General features: G+C 41.2%; 1 protein-coding gene and 1 pseudogene across 1 annotated transcript in view; one reads left to right on the top strand and one right to left on the bottom strand.

Annotated features, from left to right (window-relative positions):
• Positions 1–23,676, bottom strand: part of MYO3B (myosin IIIB) — a 485,789-nt gene that overhangs the window by 47,273 nt on the left and 414,840 nt on the right. The gene's annotated exons all lie outside the window — the stretch shown is intronic.
• LOC101015294 lies at positions 1,547–2,189 on the top strand (annotated as a pseudogene).

The raw sequence follows: 23,676 nt of genomic DNA, 5'->3' as shown, positions 1-23,676 counted from the left end.
ATCTTTTAGAATAAAAGAAATATTCTATGGGCTATCAAATGGCTTATATAGCAAATGCATAGTATTTTGTATTTTCTTTTCCTTTCTTTTTTTTTTTTTTTGAGATGGAGTTTCACTCTTGTTGCCCAGGCTGGAGTGCAATGGCACGATCTCGGCTCACCGCAACCTCCGCCTCCTGGATTCAAATGATTTTCCTGCCTCAGCCTCCCTAAGTAGCTGGGATGACAGGCATGTGCCATCACACCTGACTAGTTTTGTATTTTTAGTAGAGACAAGGTTTCTCCATGTTGGTCAGGCTGGTGTCGAACTCCCAACCTCAGGTGATCCACCCACCTCGGCCTCCCAAAGTGCTGGGATTACAGGCATGAGCCACTGTGCCCAGTTGTATTTTGTATTTTCTTGGATAATATGCTACTAGATTTTTTTTCAAAATAGCAATGTTTCCTAAAGATGCTTTCTTTCACACTTATATGGGCAATTAATACTTTCAATTTCAAACAATACTAATACTTCTGTGGGGGGGGGTGGATTTCATGGACCTAAGTAATGTATTCTCAGGGTGCTTAAGGTGCCCACAGGCCTTCCCCTAGTATCACCACTGATTTCAGGGGCAGGGAAGTGGAGATTTTAGGAAAATAATATATGACTGTGAAGGTTTGGAAGTCTTTGTGTGTGTCTGTGTGTGTGTGTGTGTGTGTGTGTGTGGATAGAGGTTCACTCTTGTTGCCCAGGCTGGAGTGCAATGGCATGATCTTGGCTCACCACAACCTCTGCCTCCCAGGTTCAAGTGATTCTCCTGCCTCAGCCTCCCAAGTAGCTGGGATTACAGGCATGCACCACCATGCCCGGCTAATCTTGTATTTTGTATTTTTAGTAGAGACAGGGTTTCTCCATGTTAGTCAGGCTGGTCTTGAACTCACAACCTCAGGTGATCCACCCGCCTCAGCCTCCTAAAGTGTTGGGATTACAGGCGTGAGCCACCGCACCTGGCGGAAGTCATTCTTAAAGATTTTGTCTTTTATCCCATGGGCTCTGGGGAGACATTGGAGCTTCTGATCAGGAGGATGACATATAGTAATTGGCAGTGGCATGCAGAATAATTTAGAGGAGAGAGAGAAAGAAGAGAATCAAAAAAGACATTATAATAGTCCAACCGAGGTGATGAAAGCCTTGGCTGGAGTGGGAACAGCAGAAGCAAAAAGTGAAAAGGACCTAAGAGTGAATTTAACTTTTTTCCTGCCCTAGCACACTTGAGAAGATAAATCCTATTAATTAACAGTGATGCACTCTGTATTCAAAACGTTGTTATAAGTGCAGCAGAAAACCCAAATTAAAAGGCTAAGTTATTACAGTATATCGCTACAAATCATTAAACTATATAAAAACAAGGAAGGGTAATGTCACAGAGCGGAGAGGGTGAGGAGGCTGTGCCTGGCTCCCACTTTCACAGCCACTGCAGTACATTGAGCTCCATAGAGACAGTGCCAGGGCAAGTGAGAGCCAGATGGGCACTGGGCGACTCTATGCCTTGCTGAGGAAAAATAACATGGGCAAAGGAGACCCTAACAAGCAGAGAGGCAAAATGTCATCATATACATTTTTTTGTGCAAACTTGTCAGGAGGAACATAAGAAGAAGCACCCAGATGCCTCAGTCAACTTCTCAGAGTTTTCTAAGAAGTGCTCAGAGAGGTGGAAGACTACATCTGCTAAAGAGAAAGGAAAATTTGAAGATATCGCAAAGGTGGACAAGGCCCAATATGAAAGAGAAATGAAAACCTCTATCCCTCCTAAAGGGGAGACAAAAAAGAAGTTAGAGGATCCTAATGCACCCAAGAGGCCTCCTTCAGCCTTTTTCCTGTTGTGCTCTATCGCCCAAAAATCAAAGGAGAACATCCTGGCCTGTCCATTGGTGATGTTGCGAAGACACTGGGAGAGATGTGGAATAACACTGCTGCAAATGACAAGCAGCCTTGTGAGAAGAAGCCTGCCAAGCTGAAGCAAAAACACGAAAAGGATACTGCTGCATATCGAGCTACAGGAAAGCCTGATGCAGCAAAAGAGGGAGTTGTCAAGGCTGAAAAAAGCAAGAAGGAAGAGGAGGAAGATGAGGAAGATGAAGAGGATGATGAGGAGGAAGATGAAGAAGAAGATGATGATGAATAAGTTGGTTCTAGCCTAGTTTTCTTCCTTGTCTATAAAGCATTTAACCCCCCTGTACACAACTCACTCCTTTTAAAGAAAAAAAATTAAAATGTAAGCCTGTGTAAGATTTGTTTTTACACTGTACAGTGTCTTTTCTTGTATAGTTAACACACTACCAAATGTGTCTTTAGAGGGCCCTGTCCTGGTGGTATTTTCAATAGCTACTAACCTTGCCTGGTACAGTATGGGGGTTGTAAACTGGAGTGGAAATCTAAAGCAGGTTCTTGTTGGTGCACAGCACAAATTAGTTATCTATGGGGATGATAGTTTTTTATCTTTAGTTGTCTCTGATGCAGCTTATATGAAATAATTGTTGTTCTGTTAACTGAATACCACTTTGTAATTGCAAAAAAAAAAAAAAGTTACAGCTGTTTTGTTGACATTCTGAATGCTTCCAAGTAAATACAATTTTTTTTATTAGTATTGTCCTTTTCATAGGTCTGAAATTTTTCTTCTTGAGGGGAAGCTAGTCTTTTGCTTTTGCCCATTTTGAATCACATGAATTATTACCATGTTTATTCTTTCATATAGTTAGCTAGTAACAAGCTTTTGTCTACATACCCTGCATATCATAACAGGGGTAAAGTTAAGTTGAGATAGTTTTCATCCATAACTGAAAATCCAAAATCTTGATCAGTTAAGAAATTTCACATAGCCCACTTACATTTACAAACTGAAGAGTAATCAATCTACTCACAGCATGGGATTATTAGAAGCAAACATTTTGAAAGTCTGTCCTTGAAGGACTAATAGAAAAGGATGCTCTATCCTTTACATGAGGACTCTGTTCTTTAACTCCCATTACCATGTAATGGCAGTGATATTTTGCAGTTCTCATGTTAAAGAAGACCTGAGAATGTATCCCCAAAAGCGTGAGCTTAAAATACAAGACTGCCAAATTAAATTTTTTGTTGACATTAGTCTCAGTGAAGACTATGAAAATGCTGGCTATAGATGTCTTTTCCCATTTATCTAAATATGGACTGCTCAAGAAATGAGACTTTCCATTAAAAGTATTTTTAATTAATTGGGCCAGCTTTTAAAATAGGGTATACATTTCCTATATTATGGTTTGCCCCTTTATAAATCCAAGTAGATAGGAGGAAGGCACTTAAACTTTGCATTTCAGTATGAATTGTTCAATTTATTTGAATGATTTTTGTTTACAAAACCCAAACTCATTCATTAGTCATGTTTATCTGCTTAGCAGTTTAGGGAACAATTTGGCGATTTTGTGGTTTTCGAGATTATCATTTTCTTTTCTTTTTTTTTTTTTTTTTTTTTTTTTTGAGACGGAGTCTCACTCTGTCGCCCAGGCTGGAGTGCAGTGGCCGGATCTCAGCTCACTGCAAGCTCCGCCTCCCGGGTTCACGCCATTCTCCTGCCTCAGCCTCCCGAGTAGCTGGGACTACAGGCGCCTGCCACCACGCCCAGATAATTTTTTGTATTTTTTTAGTAGAGATGGGGTTTCACCGTGTTAGCCAGGATGGTCTCGATCTCCTGACCTGGTGATCCGCCCGCCTCGGCCTCCCCAAGTGCTGGGATTACAGGCGTGAGCCACCACGCCTGGCCGCGTTCTTATAATTTTACATGCTTTTGTGATGGAGTGTTGTTTTGTTGTATAATTTTGACTTGGATTATTTCCATTTGCATTTGTTTATGTAATTTCAGGAGGAATACAAATATCTGAGTCCTAGATGATACTAATAAACTAATAATAATAATTAAAAAAAAAACAAGGAAGGGCTTATCTTCAGAGTTCTCTGCTGTTTACATCCAGTGGACCATTTCTGCATTCCTTCATTACTGCCTTCCCAGAGCCATCACTGCCATAAGAAGCAAGGCAAGATCTCCAGGAGGGGAAAATAATCAACAATCATGGCTGACTTATGAAGTTAATAATTTTTGCTAGATAAATCCTAGACAGTTTAAAGACAAACATTTTAAGGATATTTGTATTAAATCTAAATATTAAAAAATTTGAAAAGTGATAAAAGCAAATATGGGTGAATATGTAATCACAGGGTGGGAAAGATTTTTCTAAGCATGAGGCTGAGGGTGAGCACTCTAAAGTATTGAGCTGAGTACATCAAAAAAACCTTTTTTTTTTTTTTGTCTGGGCTGGAGTTTCACTCTGTCGTCAAGGTTGGAGTGCAGTGGCACAATCTCGGCTCCCTGCAACCTCCGCCTCCCAGGTTCAAGCAATTCTCCTGCCTCTGCCTCCCAAGTAGCTGGGATTACAGGTGCCCGCCACCATGCCCGGCTAATTTTTTGTATTTTTAGTAGAGACGGAGTTTCACGATGTTGACCAGGCTGGTCGCAAACTCCTGACCTCAAATGATCCGCCTGCCTCAGCCTCCCAAAGTGCTGGGATTATGGGATTACAGGCAAAAAAACAAAAACAAAAACAAAAACAAAAACCCTTTTAACAGTAAAAACAAACAAGCAATAACAAATGGAAAAAAGATACTTGGAACAGCTATATTTGACAACAGATTACTGTGCCTAATATGTAAAGAGTTACTGCAAATCTTTGGGAGTAATAGATTTTCTACCCAGAACTCACTTTGGAAAATAAAACAAATTGGATTCACCTTCTGAAGTGCCTCTCCTTTGATGTAACTGCCTGGAGTATAGTCAAATGGGTGCTACCAGTACTAACAGTATTCTATGCTTTAGCTTGATGTAGTCCTTACTACTGTGTGCTGCAGAGATAGAGAATGACTAAGAACACAATGAGGAGTGAGGGAGAATGTCCTGTAGGGTGAAATGAAGACAGGATGGGTGGAAACACTGAGGAAAATGAACAGAGAAATACAAAAGCGATTTTTCAAGCCATACAGCGCTCTGAGAAGTACGTAAAAGCATCTAACACACCAGATCTGACCTGCAGTAGGCACTTCATTAAATATGCATTGAATTTAAGCAGAGGCATGAAAGGACTTGAAGCAAAGAGGCAGGACCCATTTCTAATAATAATTGTAATAATAATGACAATAATGGTTAACTATATTTTTATAGCTTTTTATGTACTAGATTCTTAGCTTAGCTCTGGACATGAGTAATTTCATTTAATTCCCGTAACAACTCTGAAAGATTTGTACTGTTATTACCATTTTATAGATTCTGAAACTGAAGCCCAGGACCCCTTTACCCAAGTTCACATAACTTGGAAATGGCTTGTTGATACAAATTTGGGCCATGTAAGTCCAGAGACCACATCCTTACAACTACACTCTGTGTCCTTACTGCCATCCCTCACCAGCAGGTAGACCACATGTGGTCCCAATGGACTCAGGTCTGTGGCCTGTAGCCATAGCGTGGTTCTTAGTATAAAGGCTGCAGTTCTGAATTTCCACACAGGATAGTTGGATTCCCCAAGGGCCATGAAGTGTCAGACTAAGCTAGAAGGCTGAGAGATTCAAAAAGGAAAAGTTGCCACAAAATAAATGATCTTTTTGGCCTTCTGATCATTCTAATCCTAGTTTCCAGTGACCAAACTGCACTCTGTTTATTCAGATGGAGGCAGACCATGGTGCCAAGCACTGTGCATTGCAGGGGAATTCGTTCGTGAGGCCCTTTGATGTCTCATGAATCCCAGGAACAGTCGGCTGAAGCAGGCAGAGCTGCTTTGTGTTTATGCCTCTAAACAGAACCATTTGAGTACACAGACCAAAAGACCTGGTCCGGGAGCACCGCATTTTCTCCAATAGAGTGATTCATTGCTAATGTCTTCATTTTGGACACTGCAGTTGAATGTGAAACCATATGCTTTAAATTAAAAGCACACTAAGCAAATCACAAGTTTCTCAAGATGGTGCTTAAAGTCTGTTTTGGCATCTGTTGGTTGCCAAAAGACCCATATGATCCTGTAATTAAACAACAGATATTTTCTGGAAAATCAATCATTTTAGTTGTCCCCAAATGCTATAATTACGATGTTTAGGTGCTATGTTGAGAAATAGGTTGCACAACTAGACTCTTTTAGAATTGTTTGTTCCCTACTCTGATATTGTCCTGATCTTTCTCTAGCCATCTTATTCCAATTCATTGTATTAGAATGTGAAGCTTTTTAGTTAAGTGAGCAATAAACAACAAAACACAGAGTCAGAAATGTTGGCAACAGAGACACTAATAATAGATATTATTATATCTGCTTGTCCAGAAGATTCATTCACCTTGAGGATAATACCACAATCCGTTAGGGTTCATGATTGTAGTCATCAGAAACTGAGACCGTCTTTTCTTTTTTTTCCTAGCCACTAGACAGGGTGAGAACAACTGAGACCATCTTATGCAAAAAGGAAATTCATTGGAAGTCAGGGACTCATAGAATTGATGGGAGGGTAGAGAACCCAGTGTGGACAATAGGCAGGATCCAGGGACACTCTGGAGGGCCAGGCAATAGAAACAGGCCTTGTGGCTGTTGTTCTCCAACCTCCACATCTCCTTGCTTGGTTGGCTGAAGAGTCTGGGAGGAGCACCAGCTTGGCAGGGCCTCTTTTTTTTTTTTCTTTTGAGACAGAGTCTCGCTCTGTTGCCCAAGCTGGAGGGCAGTGGCACAATCTCGGCTCACTGCAACCTCTGCCTCCCGGGCTTAAGCGATTCTCCTGCCTCGGCCTCCTGAGTAGCTGGGATTACAGGTGAGCCACTATGCCCGGCTAATTTTATTTGTATTTTAGTAGAGCTGAGGTTTCACCATGTTGGCCAGGCTGTTCTCGAGGCAGGGCCTCTTTCAAGGTTTTGTTCCATCGTGGCTCTGTAGTGAGAGAGACAACATGGAACCTACTTCCCACCTAGACGGTGAGATTTCCCAAGGAAGACAGGGACGCTGAGAGTAAGGCAAGGTAAACGTTGGACAGCCCAGAATTCTAGCACTACACTCCTGGAATAGAGATTCCCCACCCCAGCCATATTTTCTTGCCTAAGCAGAGAAATGTGTAGACAGAAAACCAACTTCATGAGGGTCAAGAAGAGGTGAAGATAGTACACCTAGTTAGAAGGGGCTAGGCTGCTCAAAGAGACTCCTTTTCTGAAGGAATCTAAGCTTATTTTACAGGCCTGTGGCTGGTGACTATGTGTGTTAAGAACAATGGCTTCTTTCACCTAACTCATCTTGGAGGTTGCTTCCTACAAAATGCATTCTTTCTTATCCCCTTAAAGTGCCTTCTCTAGGCCCTGGGGGGCAGCGGGAGGTTTGTAGGGTAGTGGTGCTTTGGGGGCAGAGGATGGAAAAAGAACAGAGGAAGATATGCCTATTTAAATGAGTTGTTCTTCCCCCTATAAACCTTACGAGTGGGAGAAAACATGTAGTCAGAATTAAGGAATTTCATGGCCAAATCAAGTCCAATTATGACTGCATGGTAATGCGTAGGTATGTGGAACAGTTAGAAACATCGTTCTGCACAATTTACGTTGTACTCTGAGGCCCAGATGAACTCAGGTAAAAGCCAGCTCTGGTGAGGAGAAAGCAGAGGGGCTGGAAATGGTAACAGTCAAAGAGGGACCACCTACCAGGTAAGGGGCTCATGGGCCAGTCCTCTCCAGGGCCTCTACCTGAAGTGACAGCTTTAGGGGGAGTTCAGGTAGGGGTGCCCCTCAGAAAGGTTGTAATGGGACTTGAATTATTTGCAGTATTACAACAAACCCAGCCAGAATCACAAACAGGTTAATGAGTACTTCAAAATTTTTTTTCCTTTTGGCCAAAAATTAACTTACTCTGTGTGGTAACACTGACTGTATCATGCTCTTGGGCAAGCCCTAATGGCAACCATTCCTATAATTAATAAAGTGGGAAAATTAATTTTATTAAACAAATCCTACCCTTGGGAGAAGACATCCATTTCGAAACATAGCATTAACAAGAGAGAGAATAATAAAAGGTGTAATAGATGGTGAAAATGTTGGAAACACCTGGATTCAGGTATTTTGACTTTAAAAGGTCCTCACTAAGATGCAGCCACATTTGGGAGGGTGGATTCCTTAGCAACCGCAACCACAGAAGCCTCATTCATTCATTAGGCTAGCTGAGCAAGGGGAAAAGTTGGTTGGAATAACAGTGAGAAGGGAAGCCTACGAAGGCACAGATGGCATGCTCTTTGGAGCTGGGGGACCTTGGACAGCTGGGAATACCCTTAAAGCACTCAGAAGCCAGGCATGGTGGCTCACACCTATAATCCCAGCACCTTGGGAGGCCAAAGCAGGATTGAGCCCAGGTGTTCTGCTTGAGCCCAGGTGTTCAAGACTAGCCTGGGCAACATGACAAGACCCCATCTCTACAAAAAATACAAAAATGAGCCAGTCGTGGCAGTGCATGTGCCTGCTCCTAGCTACTCAGGAGGCTGAAGTGGGAGGATTGCTTGCATCTGGGGGTTCCAGGCTGCAGTGAGCCATGTTCATGCCGCTGCAGTCCAGCCCGAGTAACAGAGTGAGACCGTGTCTCATAAAACAAAAACAAAAACAAGCACTTAGAGAATAACAGTAAACAAGGAGAAGAGGGCAAAATTAAGATGCAGCAGAGACATAAGGCTAATAATGGCTTCTACCTCGTAATTCGGTCTTCCTCACCTAAGGCTGCACCAGACAACTCATGTCTCCAGTGGCCACAAGATTCTCACCAATCATCTGGCTGTCTTTAGTTAAGGCAGTAGTGCAAGAACTATCATTTTTGGAGCACCCCCTACCTGGTGTGATTGGCATGTACTATCTTTACTCCTCACCACAACCCTGCAAAATGATGGTTACTGTTCCTGTTTTACAGAAATCAAAACTCAGGTTTGGGGAGGGTAAGTAACTTCCTTGCCTGAGATTCCATGGCTCATCAATGTCAGAGCCAGATGTGATCATCAGGCTCCGGAGCCCATGTCTATATCCCTCTCCTGCACAGGTTCTTTCTCAGAAGCCTGGGGCACAACACGGTCCTTAGGTCCTCTTCACACCACAAATTCAGCTGGGTCAAGAGCAGCCAGTGAGGATTTAATGATTACTTGCTGTACTTGGTAGTTGCTGCCTTCAGGAAAGTAGAGAGGAAAGTGACAGCAACAAGGGTGTGTTTCTGTGCTGGGAAAGAGTGCACGCTCATTGGGCAGATTGGAACAACCAGAGAAAAGCAAGGTAGGAAAGGCTGCAAGGAGGAGGTGGCGACTGAAATACAGATGGGATTGGGATTCCCACACAAAGGGTAAGTCTTAGCTTGTGGCACAGTTTACCTCAACACATCTGCTACTGGGTGGGATGTTCAGGCCCCGCCAGCCTCAGGCAATGAATTCACAGCACAAAGTTAGCCATCATGTTCCTGTCCCCCCTGAAACCTCTGGTAAAATTCCTATTTGCTATTAGAAAAACTGTTAGATGTCTGTTAGTTGCAAATGACAGAAACCACTGCAAATGTGTTTACCCAACATAGGAAACACTGGCTTACTAGAAGAGCTGGCTTCAGGTATTCCAGGGACTAAAATCATATAACCTGCATCTTCTCTCTCTGCTGTCCCCTGTAAGCCTAGAGTCTCTCCTCTCCTCATCTCTCATCTCTGCTCTCTTCTCCCCAACTTCGCCATGCACTGACCATACCTTTTTTTAACTTCATACAGCCTTCCTCTAGTTGGCCATGGTGGTGGTGGTAGAAATGACAGGGCAGGAGGATGGGATTTGGAGGTCAAGGGGTAGCCATATATAAAGTCTCAGAGAGGCCTAACTTGAGGCATTTGTCCTACTCTGGACCAATTACAGTGATCAGGGAGATAGTTGATTCGGATAGATGAGCTTGGGTCACATACCCAAAGTTCTGGCCAGGGTTTAGTGTAATATGCCTGACAGCCCCATCAGAACCACAGTGTGTATGTTAGGGTATAATTTTCCATAAGAAGGAAGGTAACATGATCAAAGTGGAAGAGAAGGAATGCTGGGCTGACACCACTCACAGTTGGTGACAGTGTCTTTATGAATATCAGAATATATAATATCAGTGAGCTCCAAGAAATAACATAGATTCTCTAGGAAAAATGTTCGGATGTTTCATGACACAGGAAAATCTTGCAGATGCTCCTAAAGACTACTAAGGTGAACATTAGAGAGAGCTGGAAACAAAACAGTGGAAGGCCAAGGCTGCATCATGTTCAAGTGTATAGAGCTCATTTATTTTAAGATGTGCAGTTCTCATTTAATTACTTATGATGTCTCACAGCATACTATAAGTAGATCTCAGTATGTATTGTGATAATAACAACATCTTAGGACTAACAGATCTCACTTGGGTCTTTGTTCTCCAGCTCTTGCTAAGAGGCAGGAGAGAGCCAGTGTTAGCTAATATTCAGATCCGCTTATCAGCCTGGTGATGTAGCTTTTTTGTGCTGTTGTATACAAGGGGTTACGCACCTTGCAATCAACTGACTTAGGTAAACTCTATGAACCTGGGTAAATTGCTTTGGGTCACTGCACCTTGGTTTTCTTATTTATAAAATGGAGATGGGGCCAGGCATGGTGGCTCATGCCTGTAACCCCAGCACTTTGGAAAGCCAAGGTGGGAGGATCGCGTGAGCCCAGGAGTTCAAGACCAGCCTGGGCAACATAGTGAGACCTTGTCTCTACAAAAAATAATTTTAAAAAATTAGCCAAGTGTGGTGGCAAGTTCCTGTAGTCCAGTCACTTGGGATGCTGAGGTGGGAGGATCGCTTGAGTTTAAGAATTTGAGGTTGCAATGATCTATGATCATGCCACTACACTCCACCTTGGGCAACAGGGCAAGGCTGGCTCACTGTCTCTCTTTCTAGAAATCTATCTCCTCCTCTCGCTATAGACAGATAGATCTATGTATAGAAAGAGATGTAAATAGATTTAGAGATCTATGTATCCATCTATCTATTTAGGTATATAATCTCTCTATATTTATCTATATATATCTATATATAGATCTAGATATCTCGATATGAGAGCTATCTCATAAAACAGATATAGATATATCTGTCTATATATCTACATATGTATATGTATCGATAGATATATCTATCTATATAGATAGAGAGATATGTAAGAGATGATAAGACTCCTTAGAGTTGGTGAGTGATTCATTCATTAATGTATTCCAACAGTCAGAAATATTTATTGAGCATCTACCATGGCCATGTGATGGGCACCAAGGATACTTCACTAAACAGAATGGACATGATCCCTGCCCTGCCCTCATGAACCTTATGGTCAGTGAAGGAGACAGATGAAAAGAAAGGAAATTCAAACAGCACCCAGGGACACGGCCTAGTACACAGTAAGTGCTCAATAAATGTGAATTGCCTTCTTTTCTCTTTGCCTGCCAATCCATTCACTCATTTTGTTTTAACCTAGAAATGTTGGCAAGGCTCTTAATTTCTCTGAGCTCTGGTTTTCTCATGGGTTTATTGAGGTGTTTGGGGAGGGTTTCTAATCTCTCTTCTTGCCCCAAAATTCTGCAAATCTTTGGTTCCCTTTCCTCTTCACCCAGGGTGTACAGAATGGGCTTATTAAAGAGAAACTTTCACTTGAATCCTATGTCTTTGAAGGACAGCCTCATTAGTATTGCCAGGTTGGCCCTTTACCACCAACTTCACCATAATAGAAAGCTTTTTAGGGATATTTCTACCCTGCCATGCCCGAAACATCCTCAAAAAGCACCTCTATCAACAGAATGGCACATATGAGAACAATTTTAGTGATATGGTTATGGTGAGGGCTTTGGCTCAGGTAGATCTGGTTGGAATTCCAGCACTGGGTATGGGATTTTGGGCAAATGATTTAACTCTTCATACCTCACTTTCCACATTGTAGGTGGGAATTAAAAAATAAACTTCAACAGGATTATTGTGGGAATTGAATAAGATAATGTGTATAAGATAATGCTTGATATGGAGTATGTGTTTAATAATGGAATATACTGCCTTGAGTTGAGAAGCAACTGCATGTTTATTGCAAAATGGTTGAACTTCTGGAAGTAAACATTTGCAGCTGGTTCTAGATTTCTACTACCAAGCTTAATGTGTTTTTAAGCTCAATGCATAATACTGGTGTGTTCTGTATATACATTATTCTTTTGGCAGAAGTACAGGGGAAGAGACCTTAAGCAAGTTAATCAGGAAATGTAGTGGCCTTGGGCCAATCACATGCTCTGGGCTTCAGTTCCTCACCCCTGAATCAAGAGGGCTGGAACAGAAGATTACTAAAATCCTTTTTAATTCTAAAGTTCTATGATTGCAGGGCTGAAAATCTGTGAGAGAATTTTCCAGAAAAGAAAAAAAAAAAAAAAGGCTTTGTGCTGCTCTGCTGCACCCTCCCTTTCCACACTAGGCCTGCCAACCAATGACTGTGTTAGCCACCCTTTGCTGTCACTAACCTCTTTGTCATTAACCTGACACTTTCACAGAAAATCTCTTTTGTATATTGAATGTGAAAAAGTATGGTTTACAACCCTGGCATCTCTTTGATTTTTAATTTTTGATCTCAGAGAAAGTAGTTTGAACTCATTTAGCATGATCATGAGAAATACTAGAGGGTCTATGTACCTTTAATACAGATACCCAAGAGTTTTAGGCTTCCTGGAAATGAGATGAGCCTTTGTGAAGGTCTGAAATTGCAGGTACATATTGATACTGTACAATCTCTTAAGTCCACAGGAATCCGCTGATGCTCAAAGGAGAGCAATCAAAAACCTAAATTTATAATTATGTCAATAGATTTTCCTAAAGAAAAAATTATCTACACCTGAGGCAATTGGAAAAAACAAAGCTCCAAGTTGGGAGAGAGAAGTAATCAAGCATCCAAAGGCCCACTTTGATAATGTTCACTTTTAAATTGAGAGCAATTTAAGTTGAGAGCAAATCTGCTATTATGTCCATTTTCTTCTCCAGCCCATTTTAGCAGGAGTCTGTGGTCTCTGAATATTGAGACATATTCTCTCAAGGTAATTGACTCTAAGATCCCACTATCAAGCCAAAATCTGAGAGACTGTGAGTGTAGAGAGTATCGTGGCCAAGCGTTTCTCCCCATAGCACCCTAGAGGGCCTGAGGGAGAGAAGCCACTGTGAACACTACAACCCATGGTCCAGGCAATTCTAAATCTGGTGTCCAAGTGTAGCACCACACCACCGACTCTCCCCTCTTGGGTTTCTCTGCAGCAGACCACTTTTTCTTCTCCAAATTCAGTCAGATTTTTCTTAGCTCAGTTCCATGCCCCTGTCTATGCAGGAAAATACAAAGAGGAAGATCTTTCAGGTACTGAATTTTGTAGATTCAGAGAGTTTTGAGGCAAAAAAAAAAAAAAAAAAAAAAAAAATCAATCAATCATATATAGTATACTACTTCTGGTAATGGGTGGGCAGGGAAATGTTTGAAAAAAGTATGAAGAAAGTAGCCTCAGCTGGTGTGAGGAGAGTGCATTTGGTGGGTTCCCAGTCTGGCTGCCTCATTACAGGCAGCTTAAAAAAATATGTTAATATAGGAGTGTGAGGGTGGGGTAGGGATATAATGAGAAATTTCGCTGGATGTAAAACCAAAATATGAACGAGTATTTCCATTTTTTCCAACCACCTTAGGTGTCTACTCTTGTACTATAAGAAGAAAAGTTAAGGTAGAACTTTTGAGACAGAAATCCCTCATTTTGGCCGGGCTAAGTGGCTCACGCCTGTAATCCCAGCACCTTGGGAAGCCGAGGTGGGTGGATCACAAGGTCAGGAGATAGAGACTATCCGGGCTAACACAGTGAAACCCCATCTCTACTAAAAATACAAAAAATTAGCTGGGCGTGGTGGTGGGTGCCTGTAGTCCCAGCTACTCGGGAGGCTGAGGCAGGAGAATGGCGTGAACCTGGGAGGTGGAGCTTGCAGTGAGCCGAGATCGTGCCACTGCACTCCAGCCTGGGGGACAGAGTAAGACTCTGTCTTAAAAAAAAACAAAACAAAACAAAAAACCCCTCATTTTAAAAAATCTTTATCTTTACTCATAGAAAACATTTACTCTCCTATCCCTTTTGGTTCTGTTTAAAGAAAGTAACTGTAACAAGACTTTTGTCCTGGAAAATAACTTCCCATATCACTCATATACAGGCATATGTCACTTCATGATGGGGATAATGTTCTGAGAAATGTGTTGTTAGGCGATTTTGTTATTGTGTAAACTTCATAGAGAACTTACACAAACCTAGACAGTACAGCCTACTACATACCTAGGTTAACACAGTACAGCCTTTGCTCCTAGGCTACAAACCTGTACATCGTATTATTGTACTGAATACAATAGGCAATTACAATATGATGGCATTATGTATCTAAACTTAGAAAAGGTACAGTAAAAATATGATATGAAAGATAAAAAATGGTACATCTGTATAGGGTACTTGACATAAATGAAGCTTACAGGACTGGAAGTTGCACTGGGTGAGTCAGTGAGTGAGTGGTGACTGAATGTGAAGGACATTACTTTGCCAGAGTTTATAAACCCTGTACACTTAGACTACACTAAATTTATTTAAAATTTTTTTTCTTTCTTCAATAATAAATTAACCTTATCTTACTGTAACTTTTTAACCTTATAAACTTAAATTTTCTAAATGTTTTGACTCATAATAACACTTAGCTCAAAACATAAACACAGTGTACAGCTGTACAAAAACATTTTCTTTATATCCTTATTCTATAAGCTTTTTTCTATTTTAAAAATCTTTTTTTTTTTAACTTTTGAAACTTTTTTTGTTAAAAAACTAACACACAAACATAGACATTAACCTAGGCCTACACAGGGTCAGGATCATCAATATCACTGTCTTCTACATCCATATCTTGTCCCACTGGAAGGTCTTCAGAGGCAAGAACATGCACGGATCTATCATCTCCTACGATAACAATGCCTTCTGAAACACCTCCTAAATGGCCTGCCTGGAGCTCTTCTTGAGGAAGTGGTGTCACTCTTTTCAGAAATACGTCCATAGTGGTTTACTTGGTTTGTTTCTTTTTTTCATTATAGATTTTCTTGTAAGCAAATATACCATGAACATTCCTCTGTATTATTGAAAACCTTTCAGTGCTGGAGTCCATGATATCAAACTTTTTATGGAGCTTGTTGAGGTCTGCAAAACTTCTGCTAAAGCCTCAATTTTCTTGGCAGTTCTTCTTTTTTTCATCTTCTCCTGCAGTTTCGTTTTCTCTTGCCTCTTCTTCAGCTGCATGTTCTTGTTCCAGTTCCAATAACTAATTATTAGTTAATTCCTCAGGAATCACTTCTGGATGCTCCCAATCTCATTCTTATTCACACCCAGGTTAAAGTTGTTGGCTATCTCAACCACAGCCTTGATGATTTTTGCAACGTTGGCAAATTCTTTAAAGTCATGGATGAACCTCTTCAGTGTCATCTTCCAGATGACATTCATAGATTCTTTGGTGACATTACCCTATGCCCAAGCAAGGTTCCCGATGCAGTCATAGATGTTATAATCCTCCCAGAATTGCATCAGTGTTTTCTCAGTGTCTTCCTCAGCTGCAGCAATAGCCTGAACAAAGGTCCTCTTCAGGAAGTAGACCTTAAAAACTGCTATAACTCCTTGATCCATTGGTTGGATCGGAGGTGATATTTGGAAGGAGAAATGCCACTTTGATGTTGGGATAAAGATCGTCAATAAAAGAAGACTGTGTGGGAGCATTATCAACAATATGCAAAATTTTGGAAGGTGTTCTCCAAACGGTACTTCATTTCACTGGTATAGCAATTCAACAGGGCATCCTGAAAGAGGAGTTGAGTCAACCATGCTTCTTATTGCTCCTGTAGTACACTGGCACTGTGTGCCCTCTCCCTTTTCTTGAGCCAGGGTCTTGCTCTGTCACCCAGGCTGGAGTACAATGGCAAGATCATTGCTTACTACAACCTCAAAATCCTGGGCTTAAGCAATCCCCCTGCCTCAGCCTCCCAAGTAGCTAGGACTACAGGCATGTTCCACCACACCTAGCTAATTTTTTTTTTTTTTAATTTTGTATAGAGATGAAGTCTCACTGTGTTGCCCAGGCTGTCTTGAAGTTCTTGGCCTGAAGGGATCCACCCTTCTCAGCCTCCCAAAGGGCTAGGATTACAGAAGAGAGTCACCAAGCCTGGCTTGTGTGTGTTTGTTGATATGCTTGAAGACCCTGAGTCTCTCATAGTGCCAGATCACAAAGGGTTTTAATTTGTAGGCTGCAACATTCCCCCCAACCAAGACTGTTATCCTATTTTTTTTTTTTTTTTTTTTTTTTTTGAGGTGGAGTTTCACTCTTGTTGCCCAGGCTGGAGTGCAATGGCATGATCTCGGCTCACCGCAACCTCCGCCTCCCAGGTTCAAGCAATTCTCCTGCCTCAGCCTCCCTAGTAGCTGGGATTATAGGCATGTGCCACCAGGCCCAGCTAATTTTGTATTTTTAGTAGAGACGGGGTTTCTCCATGTTGGTCAGGCTGGTCTCGAACTCCCGACCTCAGGTGATCCACTCACCTCAGCCTCCCAAACTGCTGGGATTACAGGCGTGAGCCACTGCACCCAGCCTATCCTATTCTTAAAAGCCTTGAAACCTGACATTGACTTGGTCTCCATATGTATAAGTCCATTTAGAAATCTATTTCTAGAATAGGGAGCTTTCATCCATATTGAAAATTTGCTCTGACAAGTAATTTTCCTCCATAATCAGCTTATCTAGAGTTTCCAAAAATTCTTCAGCTGCTTTCACACCAGCACTCAGATTCAGTGCTCACTTTTACTTTATGTAGTGAATAACAAGTCTTGAATTGTTTAAATCACCCAGAGCTAACAGTAAATTCAACACTGTAGTTAGGTCTGGCCTTTCTTTTACATTGCAAACAAACCTTCTGCTTGGGCTGTGATCATTATGGTACTGAGAAGAATGTGCTTCTGTGATTGGCCATCAGTCCAGGTCATTAAAAGTTTCTCTATACATGATATAGACCCTTCGTGAATTTTTGTGAGTCTCATTATTTTCAATAAAGCCAATCTCTTAACAACTTCCATCACTTTGCTCTTGTTCTTCTAGATTGTAGCTACGGTGGAATAGGACATACCTGACTGGTGAGCAATAACCATCACTGACTTTCTACATTTTAGTTAAGTGGTTCTTAATCACTTTTGTTTTGAGGTCAGTCACTCAATGTGGCCTCTTACTGGCAACATTAGCCATGAGTTTTGTACAGTTAGGGGCCATGATGAACAAAACAACATGAGATTAAATCAAGCACAAGAGAAAATGATGCAATCAAGAGATGTGGTAAACACGAGATGTATGAGGCTGCTGCTGGCATAACATGGCATACTGTTTTATAGCACACATTGTTTTATAAGTAGAAGGATTATACCCTAACATAATAATAAAAAGTACAGTATAGTAAATACCTAAGTCAGTCAGTATTATCATTATCTAAAATTATGTACTATGTGTAAGTATATGTGCTATACTTTTACACAACTGGTAGCACAGATGTTTATGTAATTTTTCTCTTATCACAAAGTGACCCTTCAGCAAAAATCCTGAAATTCTTGCTTTGTTGGCATTGGGTAGACTTAGCAAGACAGAAAACCAACATATTCATTCATTAAAAGAAGAAAATCCACATGAATTGAGTTCCAAAGCTTTTACTTGAGTGTTGTTTATACAGACTCTTAAATATTTGGATAATCAATTGTCAAAGTAGAAGTTATGGAAGAATTATGTTCTAAAAAGCTGCCAAGGTGTCTGATTTTGACATCAAAATTAATTTCACAAAATTTTAGACTTAGTTCAAATCAAATTTAGATTTGGCTCCCAGCCATCAGCAATTAAAATTTATGAGTACACAGCAGTATCTCTGGTGCCTGGCAAAGGCTTCAGGACCACTAAAACTAAAACTTCTACCATGTGACCTTTATTCCAGGGGAAGATCCACTTTTAAATTAAGAACTTTTCATCTCACCGAAAATGAAAAATAATGAGCCATTTCTTTGGGTCATGCATCTCTGTAGCCAGAAAAATAAAAGACATCAAAATTTTTAGTAACATACATAACAGGCACCATTTTTGCTTTTATGTAAAGTATCAATTCCACATGTAATTGCTAAATATTTTCTAAATTAAGAGCCCATGTGGTAAGCGGGTGCACACAAAAAGATAATCAGAAAAATCTCAGCATTAAAGTATATTCTCCAAGTAAAAACACATAAATCATGTTGGTGAGGCCCAGGCTGCTGTGAAAATTACTGCTCTCAGCCTTGTGTTTCTGTTGAGTCTAGTGCAGAGGAACTGCAAAATGACTGGGCCTGTGAACTTTAGGTCACAGAGTAAAGGCAACCAAAACAAATGGCTACATCCCACAAAGTCGAAGACCAAACCCAAAGCAATCTAGAGATATACTTTTGGATTATAATATAGCGTTTACTAGAAAAAGATCTGCATTCTAGTTTCCAGTTTTCATTCCACTGCTTAGTAAATTCACTCCGCCAAAGCTGCTGCTTTCCTAAGTGAGGACAAGAAAACCTTCTCTCCCTCAACAAACACTGTGTGATTTCTTTTCCTTTCCTTTCCCTTCCTTCCTTCCTTCCTTCCTTCCTTCCTTCCTTCTTTCCTTCCTTCCCTCCCTCCCTCCCTCCCTTCCTTCCTTTCCTTCCTTCCTTCCTTCCCTCCCTCCCTCCTTTTTTCTTTTCTTTTCCTTCTTTCCTTCCTTCCTTCCTGCCTTCCTTCCTTCCTTCCTTCCTTCCTTCCTTCCTTCCCTCCCTCCCTCCCCTCTTTCGCGCTCTCTCTCTCTCTCCCTCCCTCCCTCTCTCCCTCTCTCTCTCTCTCTTTCTCTCTTTCTCTCTTTCTTTCTTGTCTCCTCTGTTGTCCAGGCTGGAATGCAACCTCAACCTCTCCTGCCTCAGCCTCCCAAGTAGCTGGGACTATAGGCACATGCCACCATGCCCGGCTAACTTTTATATTAATATTTTTAGTAGAGACAGGGTATCACCATGTTGGCCAGGTCAGTCTTGAACTCCTGGCCTCAAGTGATCCACCCGCCTCGGCCTCCCAAAGTGCTGGGATTACAGGTGTGAGCCACCACATCTGGCCACTGTGTGATTTCTTGAAGTGATTTCCAACTCCAAGAACTGCGACTCGATTTCCTTACTTATTGCTTGTTAAAGCCTGTTGCTGGTAAGGCCAGAGCTATAGGTGTCCTGATTACTTGGACTGTTGCACTGCCCGCAAATGGTACCCCTAATGCGAGTTGGTCATCTCACAAATCTCACAAGGGGGCCAGGCCAAGAGAGTACCTGTGCCTATTGTGTCCACTCCTGAAAAACCTCAAAAAGGTATGAAAAATTGAGGATGGTTCTGCAAGAACTCAAGGCTCTACAATGCAGGCAGGAGGAGGAGGTGAGCAGACAGCACATCCATGTGACTTTTTTTCCATCTGAAGCTTTCCGAGGGGAGCTGGGTATAAGAACTGGTACTTTTTTGGGTCCTCCCCCACTCCATCAAATGAAGACATGCTCAAGTGACTCCTGAAACTCTTCTTGGCTCAGGACACAAAGAATTACTATGAGTACTACATTATTCACCTGGGATGCATTATTTAGGCTAGTGGAAACCTGAGGACATGCTGGAATTTATGTGTAAGACTTATTTATCAGGTTTCCTTTCTGTGCATGTCCCTAGAGCAGTCATTTTCAACCTTGGCTGCACATTAGAGTCATCTGGGGAACTTTAAAATCATCCCAATGGGCAGACCACACCCCAGAACAATTACATCAGAATCTCTGGGGGTGGGACTTCAGCAAATCAATATTCTTTAAAGCTCCCCTGGTGATCTCAGTGTGTAGCCAAGGTTGACAACTGTTGCGTGAGAGGAATAACAGTCAGTAGCATGAACCTGCATTTCACGAGCTGAGAACACAAAGGTGGAAAGGTTCTCAGTTAAGCTGACTTCTTAAAAGCATCCCAGATTTCCAGATAACTACCTACTGTCTGCTGAAAACTTCTTTCAATTTTTCTCCTCTGGGTTAGAATCAAAGGCAGACAGCCTAAAAATAACTCATTAGCAGCTTGCGTGGCTGATGGCAATGTTGGAAATTCTAAGTTGCCTTTTAACTTACGCTTATTGCCTTCTCCCTTTGAAATAATGTAACTATTAAGAATCAAGTTACAGATCAATAAAATGTCTTATTAATCATGTTAACAAGTGCGAAAGGTCCAATCCAACACCTAATCCCTATGAGTATTCTCTGGCACTTACGCAATTCTTTACCTAAAATCCAAGAAACACTTAATGGGGGAAAAAACACAAACAGCAAAGATAGTTGAAGAGAACTGTATTTCCTTAAAGGAATGACAAGTGATACATTTTCCACACTAATTTATATCTGCCCTTCATCTCCACAGACTCAATTAATAAAAGTTATGCATAAATCATACGAGAGATCATTAAATCAACCAGTTCACAGTGCAGACTAATTGGTAAATAAATACTTTACAAAAATGGTGATGGGTGTACAGATCCTGTTTTACTCTTAAAAAGAAAAAGAAATTAAAAAACTTTATCCATAGCTTGGATATAAATACCCACACCTGACCCTCTTCAATTTCATAATGTTTTCCAGTTTGTTGGAGGGAGATATACCACAGAATTAGAGCCCCATAGCGGGACCACAGTCCTGGATGAAAAGTTTAAAATCCAATAAAAAATTCAGATTCATTTAATTAGCCAGAAGACGAGTGGCATGCACATAAGACATTCTACATCTGGGTGTCACTATATTTTTGTTTTGATCCACTAGTTTGGCATTGTGTAAATATAACTATAGACAGAAGGAAAGAAAGCAAGACAGGGACAGGAGAGGACAAATACACAGCTCTTTGCCAGGTTATCTTGAAAACAAAAAAGTCTTTTGTAAGTTAGATTGCTTTCTGAGGTTTATTTTTTTCTTTAAGTTTACTGTTACATATGGAAAATGACATCTTCAAGATGGAAAATATTTTTTCCTTACCATGAGACCTGAGTCTGAGGTCAGAATGTGCTATTTGCCAGCTGTGTGACCTTGGGCAAGGAGCTAAACTTCTCTCAAACTGTTTGCTCATCAGGGAAGTGTATCTTTTAGATACTAGCCTACTTAAAAAGGTATTGTCAGGATTAAATACAACACTGTGGGAAAAACACTTAACCCAGTTGCATGCACAGAATAAAATGCTCAAGAAATATTGGTTGTTGTTATTTACTATGCATAGACAATCCTAGTACCCATCTTAATTTTTCTACAGAGAAATGCAATTATTATAGAAATGGAGCCCTCACAGCAAAGGCTTGGGTTGATATATGAATAGAGACCAGTGGCCCTAAGTAAAATAGAAATTAAAAAAAAAAAACAAAAAAAAAACTATGCTTCTAGCCTTGACCTGTCATTCCCATTTCTTCTAGAGATTTTGATGTGGCCAGGGGAACGGTGGAGGCAAATTTGGAAATGATGCCATATTCTTGGAGGCCTGCAGGCAAGGCTCAGCGAGAAAGGACCCAACCGCTGAGAGCCTCTGCCTCATGTCAACAGGTGAGGCAGGCTGAGATCTCTCCCTCACCACTTTCTCTGTGATCACCCCTAGGTAGGGATCAGATGTGGATTATATTGAGCTAGACTTTGTCCCTGCTCTAAAACATCCATCAGTCTGGTAAGGGAGGCAAAGGGTAGTTACACACATAAATACACTCAAATAATCATCAGAGCTCAGTCAAGGGAGAGGGGGTGGAGGGGATGCGGTAGGGGGGTGCGGGGTGTCGGGCGGTGTTGAGGGGTGGACTCTGCAGTTTGGCAGCAGTCCGGGGGCAGGGGGAGCTGTCAGGAGCAGCCAGAGAGTCCAAGGCTAGTTTCTGTGGCTAGCGGGCTGTGTCTCCTAGGCAAGCTGCTGCTTTTATACCCTTTGAAGTGAGCTGTGGCTGAAAAGGATCTGTTGACCTCCAGAGAATAAGCTCAGGAGGGAATTCTGTGGAAGAGGGAAAGAGAAAATCCCATTGTTTCTCTCTCCTGGGCCTCAAGAAAGAAAAGCCACAATGACAATTGTTTTTCTTAACAAAAGGTCTGAATATTTAACGCCTGTTGCTGAGTACTTATTTTGCTTTTCCAGGGGAACTAGGAGCAACACCTCCTGCTGGGATTTTTTTTTTTTTTTTTTTTTTTTTAAATAAAAAGTTGAGAAAGGAAGAAAGAAGTAGAGGAAGGGTAGGGCGGCACAGTGGGGGAAAGGAAGGTGGAAGAAAAAGCAAGCCACTGAAGGAAATGGGATTTCTTCCTGCTTCGGAGGAGAGCAAGGCCTTGCTGAGCACCTGTAAATCAGTGCTGCCCATTGGAGGGGCCATCTTGGCAGCCATTTAGAGCACCCCTCACCAGGGATGTGTGGTTGGATTCAGCTCGCCCAAAAATGATACCAGAACTGAAGAGGAGGGCAGTGAGGTCGTCTTCCCTGCAAACGGTGCTGCTCCCCTAAAGCTAGACTCCACCCCACGCACATTTGCCCCAAACCCTTTATTGTCCTGTTTCCTTTCCAGAGTAGAAGTAGGGAAGCAACACTTGTTACACTAACTTCAATTGCTTCTCTGAATGACATCAAACCCCAGAAGCTCCTGTCCCTTTGCTTCCTGGGAATTCTACAGACCTACCGGTAGTGACTCTGCAGCCATCATGAACTTTAATCTGATTATAGTCCTAAAACTACTTCACAAAGTTATGTTGCATGGACGAACCTTTGCCTTTGCAGATATTTTTTTCTTCCCCAAAAGTGGATAGAAGGTAATTTATAAATCAATAGGCTGCCTTACAACTGTTGGCCTGTCCAGTCTTGATGTATATCCCACATTACATTAAGGTGATCCTCAACTTTTGGGGTATTTTTACCTGTTAATAATGACACACACCTTTTGTCTCCTTTCCATTGCACATTTTTTACAGCTTTGGTAAACTTGCTATAAAAAAATCTTGCCTGAGAAGATAGCTTATTAACATATACCATCATCATCATTATTATAAATGTTAGCTTTTATAATAAATCAGAGGTTAGGTTGTTTAGTTAAAATTGTGAGGGTTGAGCAAGATCTAACAGGGGAAGGATGCACTATTCAATAAATGGAGTGGGACCTATTAATTATCCATACAGAAAAAAAGAAAATTAAGTTCATCCCATATATCACATATAAAAATAAATTTGAGGTGGAGTGATTACCTATGTGTGAAAAACAAAATATTAAAACTTCAAAAAGATATGAGGCTTAATATCTTTATCAGTTTGTGGAGGAAAGACTTCTTAAACAAGGCACGTAAGCCGTTGAAAAAAGAAACTAATAAAACTGTTAAAATTAAAATCATCTGTTCAGTCAAGGATGCTGCATAAACATACAGAAGGCAAGGAACAAGCTAGGAGAATATATTTGCAATGCATATAATCTGCAAATAATTAATAGCCACAATATAGAAATAATTCTTACCAAAGAAATAAAAA

The sequence above is a fragment of the Papio anubis genome, chromosome 10 (assembly GCF_008728515.1).
Source record: "Papio anubis isolate 15944 chromosome 10, Panubis1.0, whole genome shotgun sequence".
In the NCBI taxonomy this organism is placed as follows: Eukaryota; Metazoa; Chordata; class Mammalia; order Primates; family Cercopithecidae; genus Papio; species Papio anubis.
The sequence above is the reverse complement of the archived record's forward strand: the minus strand, read 5'-3'. Positions and strand labels throughout refer to the sequence as shown.